Source organism: Gymnodraco acuticeps, unplaced genomic scaffold (assembly GCF_902827175.1).
Source record: "Gymnodraco acuticeps unplaced genomic scaffold, fGymAcu1.1, whole genome shotgun sequence".
NCBI lineage: Eukaryota > Metazoa > Chordata > Actinopteri > Perciformes > Bathydraconidae > Gymnodraco > Gymnodraco acuticeps.
Genome location: NW_022990266.1, coordinates 1,146,247 through 1,163,297, shown reverse-complemented (window position 1 = coordinate 1,163,297; position 17,051 = coordinate 1,146,247).

The window sequence follows — 17,051 nt, the reverse complement described above, 5'->3', positions numbered from 1 at the left end:
AGAGGGGACTTGAGAAAAAAACTGGAGAGGGGACTCGAGAAGGGACTAGAGGAGGGACTGGATAAGGGACTAGAGGAGGGACTGGAGAAGGGACTAGGGAAGGGACTTGAGAAAGGACTTGAGAAAGGAATTGAGTAGGGACTAGAGAATGGACTAGAGGTGGGACTGGAGAAGGGACTAGAGAAGTGACCTGAGGAGGGACTAGGGAAGGGACTAGAGGAGGGACTTGGGGAGGGACTAGAGGAGGGACTAGAGAGGGGACTCGAGAAGAGACTAGAGAGGGGACCAGAGAAGGGACTAGAGAAGGGACTTGAGTTAGGACTCGAGTAATAATAATAGTAATCCTTAGCTATCGTTTGGGACTACACCATGTGCTTTGCTTGACAAACCCCGTGATTTGACCTCAAGCTCTGTGATTGGATGTTGGAGTGGCAGTGCGCGAAGTTTACACGGAGCGTCAAAAAGTACTTTGAAATGGAATGAAACCCACAATATCCAAAACAGGAATCGAACGTGTCCTACCCCCCCCCCCCCCCCCCCCCCCCCCCCCCCCCCCCCTTAGGTCACAGGCTCCTCCAACAGTGCAACACAATAAAACAGATACACAGAAAAAATAGTGCAAGTCAATACAAACATAAAAATAGTAAAAAGTGAAATAGTGCAATAAGAGTCTACAAGTGATTGGAATACGATATAATAGATAAATAATGTCTAAGTAGCAGCCAGATGAATGTTATGGATGTTGTTTCAAAGTTCAGGTGTTTAATAGTCTTCTGGCCTGTGGGATGAAACTGTCCCTGAGTCTGGTGGTTTTAGTCCGGATGCTGCGGTAAGATAAGATAAGATGGTACTTTATTGATCCCAATTTGGGAAATTGTTTTTGTTGCAGCAGTATAAAAGACAAGGCATTTTACAATACAACAAAAACTACAATTAAACAAGAATAGAAAGAAAAGAAAGGGGGAGGCGCTCGTGAATTCTTGTTACGGAAACAGAGGGGTTTTAGGTCATAGATTTTAGGTTGCCATAAGGCTGTTGGCGGTCTTATTATAGGCTACATCCATTGGTTGGTTTTGTGGCACATTTGTAACGCTGTGCCAACTTGGGCAAGCACACAGGCAAACTTGAGGAGCACACACAGGGTGGAGAGGTGGAGTGAGGTTGAGCCATGGAGAGAAAGGGAGAGAGAGAGAGATTGAGCGAGGCAGAGTGCGTGTGCCACGGTCTGCTTGCGCACAGAGCCGGAGTTTGGCTTGAGAGTCAATTTCTCTTCAAAATATAATTTATTGCCAGCCTCCCTTGTCCCTGGCTGGCTTGCTAGCTCATTGGTAACGTAACTGATGTCTTCTAATGTGCCTGCATCTGGCGCTGAGTTGCCATATTCCTTTCATGAACCACTTCCTGATATCCATTGTTGCAGATAAATATAAATGATAATAGCCAAACTAACCTACAGTAGCAAGAGTAAACTGACAGGCTGCTGTGCCGCATCTCACTCAAAAACCCACACGACTCAACCCAGCGAGAAACCAGTCTCGCGCGCAGCCTTTCATTCAGAATTTCATTCGGAATTTCATAGCAAAATAAAAAAATGATATTAAACTAATCTTTCAACATAGTTTAAAACAAAAATAAATATTAGGACAAAGCCCTACAAATAACAACAATAAACATAATAATAAAACAATTAAAATGTTGTATTCAGCCCTGATTAAAACAGCGGGCCCAAATCCTGGATGGGCGGGCCCGGCCCCATGGCGCCGGGTCTGATATAATGGCTATTTTCCACATCCCTTTCAAGATTTCAAGATTTTCTAAGGTTTATTGACATATCATATACACAACTACAGTGTAGTTATAAAATGAATTAAAAACTTGGGTCACAGGTTCCTCAACAGTGCATTACAAGACATCTATCAATATGTGTGTACCTCCACCATTAAACTGTCATATTCTGCACATTTATTATTCTATCTATATACATAAGAGTATAATTAATGTGTATAATATCAGTTAAAATAAGTGCTTCAACATAGTTAACATTGCAGGAAAGCAATACATTTGACGTTATGTACTTTGTCAGGCTTAATATTTGTAGATAGATACCCCCAAAGCTTTTTTCTTATTTGAAAGAAGACCTTAACCTAAAGTATTATTTTAGTTAGTTTAAATAAAGCCTTCTTAGTTTATCTGTTTTGCACATCCTCCTATCCCCTATCCTACTAAACTGTTTTATTGTAGAGATCACTTAATTCTTGATATTTTCTATTCTATATTTATATCATTGACCTTCTACTTTCCCACTATTGTGTATGTACTCTTAATATTTAAATGTTTTAATCAAATATAACACATTCAAAAGTGCTTTTAAAAAAAATGAAAGACATTAAGAAAAAGGCATTTTAAACAGTCATTAAAAAGCAACACAATCTACCTGCATTGCAATTACTCTAAACGTGTAATAACGTGCTTTAACCAGTAGGTGGTTTGGGTTAAAAAGCTGTCAAGTTTACAGTGTTAACAAAATAAAATAACTGCTGTTTCTGGTTTAGTTTAAGACGGATATATTTAGTTATTGTTTTGATATTTGTAACAAAAGCGATGGAAAAACCCCACAGCAACACAGAAAATATGGTCTTAACATGACCCAACGGTGTAGTAGTTAATAAAAAACAATAATATCAAAAACAATTATTACTACTAACTTTATTGTGAAATTAAAACAGAACGGTAAAAGAATAGTTTCCGGTCTATGGAGAGGCGAAGTCCCTCCCCTTCCGAAAGCCTCCATGGGACCCCGGAAGCGGAAAATTATACATTGAAGTCAATGGAGAGAGAAAGGTTATCTTTTGATCCCGTTTGAATTGTGCCACGAATGACACATATGATGTTTGTCAATTTAAAAGAACATTTTGCAAGTCAAAAAAATAAAAACGTGTCATAAAACTGTGAAGTTACACATTTTTTCGTGTGAAACCACTCAGTGAACTACAGGTCTCTGGTCTCGCACAATACGCGTCACCAACATAAAGATGGCCGTCACGTTAGCACATTTCACCACATTCTTTCAGAATGAGAATAAAAGTATTTTACGAGGTGAAAATCACTACAAGTCTAGGCACGTTGAGAACTGTACCTATATGAAAGGGGAGTTAGTCGGTTCTGTAAGAGCCAGCATGCGGGACCGGCTTTACAAGGTTTCGGTGAGTAATATGAGTGCAATGTGTAACGTTAATGTCAGCTAGCTAACATGAGCTAACAAGGTACACTAACGTGTTTTGTTTTAGCAACTAGTTTTCTCCTTAAGAACTTTGTGGTCTCTGTGTATGCTGTGGATAACATTAGTGTTCACAAGAACAAGGTACACTCCCGTGTTTTGTTTTAGTTGCTCTTCAGATTGAAGCGGCCAGTTTTATATCGACTATACTGTATGTGTGATCTCCTTTTTCTCGTTGTGTCATTTGAGTTTATTTGCTGTGTGTAGATTCAAGGATTTTGGTTATCTAGGCACAGCTGTGTGTGACTCCCTCTGGTACACCGGTATGTGTTTTCCTAATGTAGAGAGCATTGATTAATTAATAAACTACACACTGAGTCTAGATCCTGACCAAATCCTTTTTTTATTGTTGATCAAATGTTTTTCAAAAATGTATTCATACACATTTAGAAAAATACAATGTACAATCACAACCAATACAACACAAATTACAAACAATACAGAAAAAACAATAACAACAGACAAGAGGACAAAACTATGGAAAAATAAACCCTCCCACCCCCAGATCCGGACCATCCTTGTATTATTGCTCATTCAATCTATTATAGCATGCTAACAAATGGTACTTACTTTATTTTTACAGATCTGCATGGGAGACGATGGCGCGATGCAGAGCGCTGTCTGTGATTGTGCACAGGAGATGTACAAATGCAGCCACGCTGCAGCATTGGCAATATTTTCCATGTGGCAGATCAGCTCCACAGATGTTGAGTGCCAGTGGAGGAAGCCTGGCACTTCAAAAGTAGTCCAGCCGGTGTCTCAACTTTACCAACAGCGAGAGGAGACATACAACCCACTGGCCAGAGACATCGCCAACTGTCAACTGGGGGGTTGTAAACGAGGCCGAAGGGGTGAAGGCTTTTGTGGAGGCCTATCAAGTGACAGTGTTAGAATCGAGTCTGGTCTCTTTGTGAGTGAGTCGGGTGTTTTGGGAGCATCACCCGATGGACTTGTGCAGCCATCTGCCCTGCTGGAGGTGAAGTGTCCACACAGCCAGAGGAACATGACCATCGCGGAGGCAGTCCAGTTACCATCCTTCTGTCTCCGTGAGGAGGGTGGGTCATATATTCTCAAGGAGAATCACCCATACTGGCACCAGGTCCAAGGGCAGCTGCATATCACAGACCGGAGTCTCTGCTACTTTGTTGTGTGGACCACGAAGGAGGCGATCATCATCCCCATCCCCAAAGACCCTGCATGGCATGGAAATCTCCTCCTCCTGGAACAATTCTACACACAGCATATGCTCCCTGTGTTGGCCAGTAGAGAGGAGCACATTTCAATAAACATACTCTTAACACCCTCGGACTCTGCGTTGTGTTTCGTATGTGTGATGGGGTGTTATGCAGAGGGGAGGAAAACAGGACACAGCAGATTGGGATTGTGGTGGAGATGCTGAGCAGTTATTTAATTGTTGCATGTAATTATTATTATACTGCGTGCTTCTTAGTTATTCCATCTTTTGCTGTAACATGGATCTGTATGTAACTCTATATTTACTTATCTACCACACTTCCTTCTACATCATACACCATCATTATACATGATGGTGTATATAGGATATATATATTTGTATACATATCTGTAAATTGTATAATTTTATTTAAACGTCTTTTTGATCTCTCAAACTGAGTAAGATTGACAATAAAGTTGACTTTGAAAAATATATATATTCTTTATGAAAATAGTTGACTGTTGTCAAATGAATCCAAATGAAACGTTGGACTGAACTACAACTACGCCTTTAAATCTCTATGGACTGTTTTTCAGTGGGATGGCAAGTTCCTATCTTTAAACATTTATTAGTTTTTTCTCAGAACAGATTTGATTTTCTGAAGTTAATTTAACTTTGCCGACCATGTAAGGTCATCATTAAAAGGTACAATCAATTTGTTTAGGGTTGACTAAAATAATGAAAAACATTCACTTGGATAATTTACTGACAGAATAAGAAACTCAATGATGCTCTACTCACCTGTTCCTTTTTTATAAAGTGAAACAGTTGAAACGATAGATTTTAGTAAACTTAAAAACAACCTTCTCCAAAAGCTATCAAGGAATATACCGAATACTTGTTTTAGAACTTTATTACATATTTTTATATTAATAGTTTGAATGATCCATAATTGACAGAAGCTTGTGTTTACTGTTACTCATATATTAATGTCTTTGTAACTTCAGTAAACCACTACCTCACTCATTTCACTTTCATTCATCACGGTTCAGTAAACTAAGTGATACATGAACCAGTTTAATCATTATAATAACGTAGGATTGCAACTCTTTGAAAATGTAGGTGGCTCTTAAAAGAGCCGTTGTGTTTGGGTGTGCTGGTCTCAGGTCAGTCTAAGCCCTCTCTCCGCGGATGCGGCGGGCCAGCTGGATGTCCTTGGGCATGATGGGGACCCTCTTTGCTTGGTTCATCTTACTGGGGGGCAGCTACATGGATGTCGGTGCAGTCCACAATCATTGCGCAGTTGAAGGCAGAATTAATTTATTATTGACTCCGAATGAAGCACAACTTCATGTCATACAATACAATGACTTTATTTGTAATTGTGTCAACAAATATGAGCATTGATTAGCAAGCAGGACCTGCAGGAACAGAGAATGGTGATGGATGGAGCTGGGAAGAGAGAAGAATAAAGAAAACAGATCAACTTTATTATCGGATATTAAAAATTCAATTTCAAAACAAGTTGCCGCTCCTACAGTTTTCTAGTATGTAAAGATTATTTCACATGACCTATGCAAAATATCACACTCAATACATGTGTGTCTCTGGGGGGTGCATTGTGCCTTTGATGTATATAAATAATATACCACAACCAAATACTATTACGTACAGTGGAAATCAGGTTGCCAGAGCAGGTCAGTGTGCATGTTCCTCAACATCTCAGCAGTTACAGGTGAGGTAAAGAAAATAAAAGAGAAAAAGGTCAGTAACAACACTTTAAAGTAACAACACTTTGAATAATTATCTCTTCTAACAATTTTCTCTCAATAAGCACACAACGACTGTCTTTCCAACAAACAGATTGTCATCACAATGAAACACGTCCAGAAGAATGTCATGCAAAGCTCCCTGCCTGCCTTCGACTCTCCCTGAACTGCTTCCTTAGCACCCGGTGGAGGGCGCAGTAGGCTACTCTTCAAATGTTTCACGAAATACTTACCATCACGTTTGGTTACTGTTTAACATTTTGGTTTACTTCATGTAATAAAATAATAACTTCATGGTAAGGCTACTAAAAATGACAAGGCTAAGTAATGTAATGCTAACTAACGTGCTCGCTACTCGTCGCTACTAGCTAGGTAGCTAACTTGACTATGTTCCATGCACAACATGTATATTATGATATTACCTGATATGTCTGATCCAGCGACTCCTGGTCCTTTCATCAGACGGGAATCGATAGAAGGAGCAAGTGGTATGATCACTTTTATGACTACAACCTGGTACAAAGCACACAGGCATCTTGTAAAAGTGAATTTATTTTTAGCGATCTATAATTTATTGGAGGGAATAAATCAGTTATGAGATCTTCTTCTTCTTCGCTTTAATTACGAGTCTTATTATAAATCACCGAGCATGCCTGTGACATCACTTACGCGACCCAGAATGGGATTTGGGATTTGTAGTCTTTGTAGTAGCGTATTTTTCATAGTCTTATATTTGAGCAGTTTTACGACAAAATGTGACTTTTTTGACATGGAAATGATTGTTTAAGACTGACAAACATCATATGTGTAGTTCGTGGCACAATTCAAACGGGATCAAAAGATACGTGTTCTCTCTCCATTGAATTCAATGTAAATTTTTCGCTTCCGGGGTCCCATGGTCCGGAAGTAGATGGGCGTGACTTCGCCTCTCCATTCTGATGCCCGATCTCTTTAGATAAATAAAAAATAAAGAACCATGACAGATGTGTAATATATTTAATGCAGCCAAACCATTTATTACAATGCATTCATGTGATGACTTTCAAAGAGTAAAGCAAGCACTGCTCAATAAAGTATGATTTTATCTTTTACGAAACGTTTCTTTCATATGGAATGCAGTTGGAGGTCAACCAATCACAGAGCTTGAGGCAATGCGGAACAATAGCTGAGGATTCTGGGTAGTGTAGTGTCTTCGGCCATCCTAAACTGAACAAATATTTGTTTCTCCGTATCGAAGGGGGAAATTACAAAAGCATTGTACACAATTTAAACCAATCAATGTTGTGTAATTAACAAGGATAATCTGGTGTTTTTGAGTTGATGAGTAGTGCAGATATCACTGTAAAATCAAGCGACAGTAAGGATAATATTTACTTCCGGGTGTAAAATCCTGCGTTATCCAATGGGAATGGACGCTCACATTGCTCTCCGTAATACAATAAAGGGGACATGATCAAATCGGAATATAATGTTCTTTTAAAAAACGTTAACTAAAGGGAACAATCTATTTGACACAGCTGAAGCTCTGGCCTTCCTTAAAACTAACTAATTTAATAAAAATCACAGTAGTATTACACACAATGCAATGGTTATTGAGAACACAAATTCGTAACTAATGCACCATAATACATTCTGACGAAAACATTTTTTTTATTGTGAATAGAAATAAAATAAAAGAAGCCTCCCGTGAGTTACTACAAGCTATAAAGTAGATTTAAAAAACGTTTTATAGAATAAAAGCTCACTGCTGGACGTTGTAGAAATGCGTGTGTGCACCACGACAAAGCAGCCCCATTCACTTTACATTGGCGTTGTTTGCGTGGTGCAGACCAGCGCCATATAGACTGAGAGTTACGTCATCTCTGTTCACTCCAATGGACCACTTTTTTACAGCAATGGCGGATCGTGGAGCCTCTCAATCGTTCCCCGGAAGTTAGCGCCAAGGCTAGCAGAGCTGTAGAGATGCAGCATAATAGACCGTTTGTGACGGACTTTTAAAGGTAAGAAGAAGTTTAAAGATTTATATTGCGGATATTATCAGTACATCTGATTCAAATTAACATGTGTATTAAAGGATGTCAGTGGATTATCCCTAAATTAGTAGATTTAGGGAACGTTTACAGATAACAGATTAAGCTAGCATACCGAATCAAGTTAGCAACACACGTTGAACAGCCTTTTAATTGTAAATTCCGTTCTCTTAATGTCATTTCGTCCAACGTTGTTGAATTAGAGAAGAGGGGCTTCTAAACGGGATTGTATGCGGGGGTAGAGGGAGTTAAATATTAGATAAATATAACTTTGGTGCATGTAAGAGTGAGTGTTTTTAGCAGAGCCATATTATGTCCTTGTGATTATGTTGATTATTACCTGTCTGTATAATGTTGCAGCTCAGATGATTTTGGATTGATGGCAAAGGGAGAGGGACTTAAGTGAGAGTGAAAACACAAGGTAAGTTTAATACTACTGTTTTATATAAGTAAACACCTTATCTCCCCAAGGCAATTTCCCATCCAATAGGTGTGCTATATAGGTGTGTATAACCAGGGTTGGGAGGGTTACTTTGTAAATGTAATCAGTTACTGATTACTGAATACATGGCTCTGAAAGTAATCCGAATATAGTTACAGTTACGTGTCTTAAAAAAGTAACGTAATCAGATTACTTTTAGATTACTATTGGATTACTTTCTTTTTCCATAACAGATGGGTATGTTTTGGTGAACAGGAGACACAAAAAGCAAAAGGAAACTGAATGTGTTTTTACTGTTTTAATGGCTTATCAAGAGCACAACTGAAACATAACATCTGAAACGATGTAACAAGTCAACACAATAAACTTGTTGGGGATGCATCTTGGGATGTGAGGAATGAGGGACACGGCTTAGAACGGGCGTGTCGCCTTCTGTCCTGCCAGTGCTGGCAGGACATGAATTAAAATGTCGACAGCATTTCACAAAACGCCACAGCATTTCAGAAAACACAACAGCATTTCAGAAAACACCACAGCATTTCACATTGGATGGAAAGGGTATTCCTTTAGGGAGAACACTTCTTGTTTGTGATTGGACAGAGAGTCAAGAAATTACGCTTCGTGATTGGTCAACACCCGACAGCGAAATATGTCCCAACCGTCCCAACACATCAGCCGTTAGCACACACTCAGAGCTCACAGCTCCTCATATCTGTTCAGAAACTGGACAAAAGTTAAACATGTACAAACCACAGACTGTCTGTGTCATGGCGAATACAGTCACTGCTTTATTTATGTCTGTATGACGTTGTTGAGAGTGTGAACGGAGCAGCTACAGGTTAGTTTAGCCCGATGGATCCGATTCCATTCAGAAAACACGCATTTTAAAAGCTTTTCGCCTGCCGTCTTGTTTGCAGACTTGTTAAAGCGTTAATTAATGGATTTTACTAACCGTTATCAGTATGTAGTTACTTCGGCATCACTTTGAAACGTGTATTACAATTAAATTACGGTCAAATATGTTCATTTTGTTGTAGTTGGTATCTCCCATAGGATTTACATGGAGATACGCCCCACCCCCTCTCCAGCGCGTCTTGTTTGAATGACAGGAGCAAACACAGCTGACAGCCGCGGTGAAACTCGAGCGATTAGAGCGATGCGAATATTGGGTAGTCTACCATAGTATTTTCATGGAGATAAGCCCCTTAAAAACCATGAATTAATAAAGCATTAATTCTGTGTTTACTCCCGTCATTCAAACAAGACGCTGGAGAGGGGGCGGGCCGTATCTCGTCGTATGTAAATCCTATCGGAATCGGATCGACCAGGCTAAACTAACCTGTAGCTACTCCGTCCACACTCACAACAACGTCATACAGACATAAATAAAGCAGCGACTGTATTCACCATGACATAGACAGTCTGTGTTTTGTATATGTTTAACTTTTGTCCAGTTTCTGAACAGATATGAGGAGCTGTGAGCTCTGAGTGTGTGCTAACAGCTAACGGCTGATGTGTTGGGCCAATCACGAAGCGTCATTTCTTGACTGGCAGCAAAAACAACCAATCACAGCAGTGCTTTTCTGGCTGGCTCTGTCCAATCACAAACAAGAAGTGTTCTCCCTAAGGAATACCCTTTCCGTCCAATGTGAAATGCTGTGGTGTTTTCTGAAATGCTGCTGTGTTTTCTGAAATGCTGTGGCGTTTTGTGAAATGCTGTGGTGTCTTGCACTTCAGGGCCACCGTACCTTTCGGCCAGGGGTGTATTTTTGTTTAAGCACCGGATTTGCAAAACAGGAGAGTGTGTGCACCAGTCTGCCTTGATCTATGAATTCATGTCCGTGACACTCACAGTATCTGCTGCCCGCAGCTGTTTTATAGAAGGAAAACCTCCTTCACTTCATGAAATCTCTGCAGCACCAGGAGGCAGCGGGAGGGTTAACTCAGCCTCTGAGAAGAGGAGCGCGCCGTGCCTTTCACGCACCGCCTTCACTGTGTTTACCTTCAGAATCATTAGAAAGGCTAAAGAGCGGTGTGGCTGATGTGTTTTAACCACACACACCTCTACACACACACACACAGACGCGCAATTTAAACGCAGACTTTTGTTCCTCCATGTTTCGTTGTTATTGTTTCACTGAGCGGACCCGCCCCTTTTTTTTCAAACGCTCCCTTTTTTGGTCCATCTGCGGCAGTAATAGGTTTTGTGCGCTGTGATGATTCGGCTGTACCTTTAATAATGAATATTAAATGTTGTGAGGAAATCTTTCCACCAATAATTCCAATAAGTAATCCAAAATGTATTCACTTCAGGTTTACGAAAGTAACTGTAATCAGATTACTCATTTTTCAAATGTAACGCGAGCTGAATACAGTTACTTGATTTTTGTATTCTGATTACGTAACGCCGTTACATGTATTCCGTTACAACCCAACCCTGTGTATAACCCTTTCTCCTGTCTGTTACTCCCTCTTTCAGCACAAGAACCAGCGGGGGATTCAATGGAGCCTGAATACCTGCACTGAGACCCTCACCCTGCACCCTGAGTCTCAACTCTGTATTAAACAAAACATTAAGCTTTCCCAATGGTGTGGTTCTCGTTTTGTGAAAAAGTGCAAATGCAGTGTTTGTATATAATTACATCACATATTTTGTTGCTGTTGGTCGTGAAATTGCTCCTGCTGACTTGAGCCAGCCATTTTTTCCTCCGCTCTGTGTCAGTGGGGAAGCCGTACATTCGTACTCCTTTCTCGGAGCGATTTGAGCATCCCCAGGCAGCACAGCAAACCATGGTGGCGACACGGAGGCAGCACAGCAAACCAGGACAACACGGAGGAAAAGGCACAGACAAACTGCATGATATGCTATTCCAATGTTTATTGAATTCCATGTATTTGTAATGGATGTTCCTAAAACAACACATTTAACATCATCATCATCATGCTGCTGCTGCTAGTCCTTTGATAGTCACCTGTCGGTCTCCTGTCCTTTCTGAAAGCCATAAAGATGACTAGAGATGTCCCGATCCGATCACGTGATCGGGGATCGGAGCCGATCACGTGATTTTTAAAAGATCAGAATCGGGAGAAAAAGATCGGGGATCGGGAATCCTTAAAAAAATTATTTAATTTAATGTTACAAAACAAAAATGACCATGTTCACGTCTTAAAGTCATCCTGAGGACTTAGTTTTGGTTTAAAATTACACAACATCATGTATGTGTTGCTTCTTTTGGGCTTGTTTTCATAGACCTGGTTGCTTATTTCTCTCAAATCTGGCAACAGAGTGGGCGCAGTGCCTAATAGTAGCAGTAAGCTAACGAGAGGCTACGTTCAGCTGGTGACTCGGGAGTCGGGACAGAGCAAATGTCAGGAGTTTGGAAGTATTATAAAATTGAACGCGAAGGCAGTGTAACAGCCAGATGCAATGTTTGCAAGAAGCAGGTTCCGCCTGGTGGAAAGAACATAGCTACGTTCAACACGACCAATCTAATACGATTGTTTGTTTTTTAATTTTCCCCCCGTTTTTTTTTCAAATTGAATTTATTGAAATCTCCAATATCAACGTAAGAGCTTGTGCCTCTTTGGGGGGTGCTAACACTTAACCATAAACGTTATCGTTTACTTTCTCCGTCTTTATATGTAGATATTACTTTTCTCCGTTAATCTCCGTCACGTTGTTTCCATAGCAACAACAACTTCCTGTCAACAGCGCTACCTCTCCTTCAAAATAAAAGCATGTCCACAAATAGGAAGCCAAGCCAAATTACACTTAAGACATATACAACTGCAACGAAAGTAACAAACACAATGCGATATCCTTTTCAATTTCAAAGAACACAAATTGGGTTACATTAACAAATAACTATAAAACAACAATACTGTAGAATAACAAAAAGAAGTGGTTTGCTGCTGATTACTATTGAATTGTGTTACTCCAGTAAGATGGAAATATAATACTTTGTTTATTCATGTTATGTTAAGCTGCTGTTGTTCATTGCATTATTACTAGACTAGTTAGTCTTAAGGCTAGAATTTTGCACTAAGCCACATTTTTATTTTATTTTATTATTTGTGACTGAATGTGAACTTGTGAAGCTAGTCAAGCTACCTCTTTCCAGTAGAGTTATTTTTGTTTTGTTACTGCACTATCTGCACTCAATTTGTTTACATGGTTATTTTGTGGTGGACCACTGATAAGCTTTATTTTGTTTTGATCCAATGCTGCACAACTGAACTGATCCAATGCTGCTGTGAGAAAAATAAGCTATATCCATGTTGGATAGAATGGATAGTTGGGTACTGTCATTTAAATAAAAAAATAACCTTAAGGGACAACTTGAATACTTTTCTCTTTTTTGTTCTCTTAATGCATTGCATAAAGATCGGATCGGGAAAAATCGGTATCGGCAGATTGTCAAAATCAAATGATCGGAATCGGATCGGGAGCAAAAAAAGGTGATCGGGACATCCCTAAAGATGACATTAGTCATTTAGATAACTTGTGTCCTCAATTACCATGGGATTACTGAAACTACCATGAATTTAAGAAAATGGTAGAAATTAATCTAATCTGAATTTTAAAGCATTACTTTAGATCCCCTCCCTCTAAATATATCAATAAACATTAGAAAGTGATGCTCCTGACTACCATACAAGTTTAAGAAGATAATATTGGTTTTAAAGAATTCAAAGCTATAAATAAACAGCAACAGGCTCTTTAACATGTAAACTAGTTGTTCACACTAATCCTAATATTATCACTTAATATTAGCAAATTCTATTTTATTTTTAAAAACATATTGATGTAAATACATACACATATCGATTTGTTGTATAAATATTGCAAATCAAAACCTTTATTCACTAATAATTATCAAAAATCGTAGTTCTATCTCCTGTTATCAATGCATTCACATTGCCCGCCATGAACTTCCGGGGAACGATCCTCGTCTACATGAACCACGTGACGATAACCGTTTTTGGACTTCCGTTGTCGTAACTCTTCTATCTATATGGCGCTGGTGCAGACCGTGCAGACACGTAAAAGTAGCAAAGTTCGTGACTCTACCACGCAATGCGGTGTTAAGTAGTCGTGGTGGAGTCGTGGTGGAGTCACGCATTCTGGTGAGACCAGGTTGGCAACACAGAGGAAGTAAATTAGATTTAAAGTTGGTTGAAACACAGATATTCTTCATGCATCTCTCTGTACACACACTGTTTTAAATGACACTTTCCTGAAGAAGCAGCAGGAGGGGCAGGTGTGTGTAGTCCTGTGAGACATTCACAGACTTCAGTTCATCCCACCATCCAATCGAACAGCTGTGAGTGTCATTTCACCTTTGTGTGAGTGTTCATGTTGTATGGTGCCTTTAAAGCTCAACATACTGCAACTCTTTAACTGTGCAATACAGTATTCATATCTTAATTTTTTATAAATACACCACTGCATATATTGTAATATACATTTTATTTTACATATTTAGGATTGTTACACAAATGTTCACATTTTTATTTTAACTTATATTGTTTATATACATATTTGCATTCTTTTTAGATTTTATCTTTCATTGTACATTATTTTAACTTCTTATGAACATTTCATTGCATCTGTCACAAAACCCAATTCTATTCTGATGATGATTGATTCTGATTCTAAAGAAAACTACAAATAGACAAAACAAAAAAATGAAGACTAATGAAACATTTGTGCAGCTTAATGAAGCAAATAAAAACAACAACCAAATACAAGTTATCGAAAATACAGACAACATACAATTCAGACCACCTTTTTGTGACTAAAAAGGTATATCAAATATATATTTCTCAGTATTATTTTGAGGATACAATCGCTTTATACCAGCAGTGTAGTATTAAGAAGTTCCTCTATATTATCTATCCCCTGCTGTAGCTATAGACTTGGGAAGAGGAATAATTACCTGCTCGCCTCAGATCGCCCCAATTAGCGCATTCTACACAAACTGTGAACATCAGGAAGGAAATCCTACATCTTAGTTTTCTCCCCTAAAAGCTTCCCACCAAGTGTCAGCTCTGAAAATGAACGCTGGGACGGAAACTTTGGAGCTTAATGAGCTGAGGAAATGTTGTGTAAGCAAGTGTTGAGAGAGGTTTTCACTTGATGGCTTTAATCCACTGGTGGATGTAACAGGTGTGGGAGGGACTTTATTCCCATCTTAAAAGTCATACAATAAGACATATAAAAAGTCTTAGAGGGGAGATTAAAGGGGTGGGAACGGGTTTATAGGTCGGGGAGTGGGCTTGTGATCTGAGGGTTGTTGGTGCATGTGAAAAGGTTGCCTTTTTCAGTTTTTCTAAACCCTGTTTCCCAACATTAACAGCGTTTCTTTTGTAGGCTTCATTTTTTATTTCCCTCCAGTGTCAGAGATCATTTGCTAAATAATAAATAAAGGTATGACTGACACATGCTTGTTCAACTTCCTTGAATGTGTAAATGTACCTGGCCATAAACTATATTATATAAGTCCAATAAAAGATTAAATAAAATAAAAAGAATAAAATATGCAAGGGGAAACTCAAAAACGACCGGGTAGTACTGTATGTGAAATAATAAATAAATGCATATAAACACTTTTTGCAGGTGCACAGCTCCGATAGTTATGATTAAAAAATACAATATATATTGTTCTGCATATGAAGTCCTTTTATTGTTCATATTTTAGATGTATTTACATGCCAATACTTTTACTTAAGTAATAGTCTGATAGAGTTTTACTTGTATCAAAGTATTTCTACATACACTTTAGTATTGCTAGTGTGACGGTGTGGTGTAGGTAAGGATTTGTGTTGCCAATAACGCCACCTAAGGGAGTTTCACCCCTAGGAACTAACTATTGATTATAAAATATTTAACCCACAAGGAACACAGGTTCGTTTTACATAACGGGCCAGAGACAGTTTCAGTTACAGTTAACACAACTACTTTATTTTATAACAATCAATTAACTATTCTAAAAACACCAAATACACATAATACAATCAGCTAAAAGTTCATACTGGGGCATAGGAGGTAGAGGACAGGGCTGGGGCTAATACCAGGCGGCAATACATAAAAAGGGGTAAGGGTCCAACTCAAAACCACCCATGACACCGCAAACCAAACAATAGGACTCGTGAAGAACACCACCACCAGGGACCAATTGCGCCATCTGGTGTCACAAACGTGTGCCTGCATTAGCTTTGTTACGGCAATGCATTTTGGGAGATTCTCATAGCACCTGAGGATCACTTGAGGGTAAGGTGCCTGTATTATCTCGGTGGACAAAATGTATGTTTTTATTTTATAAGGACAATAACGTACTGTTGTGTTTGTTTAGTTTAATGTTAATTGTTTAATGCTCCCAGTCACAGCAACATGTTTTTTGTGTGATTGGCTATTTGTTTTATATGATTTATCAACGTGATCATCAATAGCTAATCTGAGCACCAGAACCCAGCTCACGAGTCCTTTTATGCTGTCCATTGAAATGCAGGTATGTGAGTTTTGTACACCAGTGTATTTATGTTTAATGTTTCACATTGCTCCACATGATGCCTCGACTACAAAGTCTTCCATGTTTCTACGCTTCTTCCTCTGTGTCACAGTTTCGGGAATATCAAGATCATTGCACAGGGCCTTGGTCTTGTCATAGACCTCATGTGCTTTCTCGTTACTTCGGTAACTTTTCAGTGTGTTCTCAACTGCTGTTTTGTAATCTACTGCCTGCACCAAGTCAATTGTTTCTTTCTGCAGGTATTTGTGCAGGCCCTGAGTGGTTGAGAGCAGTGTCTGGAACATGACAGCATGTAGATGGTACTGAATTTTCAAAGCTTGCTTTCCAGTCCCTTTGCTAGAGGGGCTAAAGGCTCCCTAAAGTCTTGATCAAAGCAGGGAGGTTTTTGACATGCCCAGCGAACAAGTTTAATGTTTCACATTGCTTGTGAAAAAGATACTACCACTATACGATCACTGATGTTTTGTTGTTGACTGGACACCTCTTTTGTAAAAGAGATAGCATGAGAGGATCTCTTAAGCAATGCAGCTCACGTGTCCTTTTTATATGCTGTCCATTGAAATGCAGGAAAGTAATCACCAGCTCTGAGTGATCTGTTGCCGAGGGGACACTACACCGGAGTTACATAAGCAGAGATAAAGTGCTATTTTGGGGGGAACTCACCTCTTCTGGGGTCCCCCAGGAAGACTTTTTTTAAATATTGAAGTTAAAAGCATCAATCTTGTGCACTTTGAGAGCAACATTAAGAGATATGGATACATCTCTCAACACCCATATGTCAAAAAGAAATCAAAGAATCAGAAACGGGTTTATTATTTAAAAACACT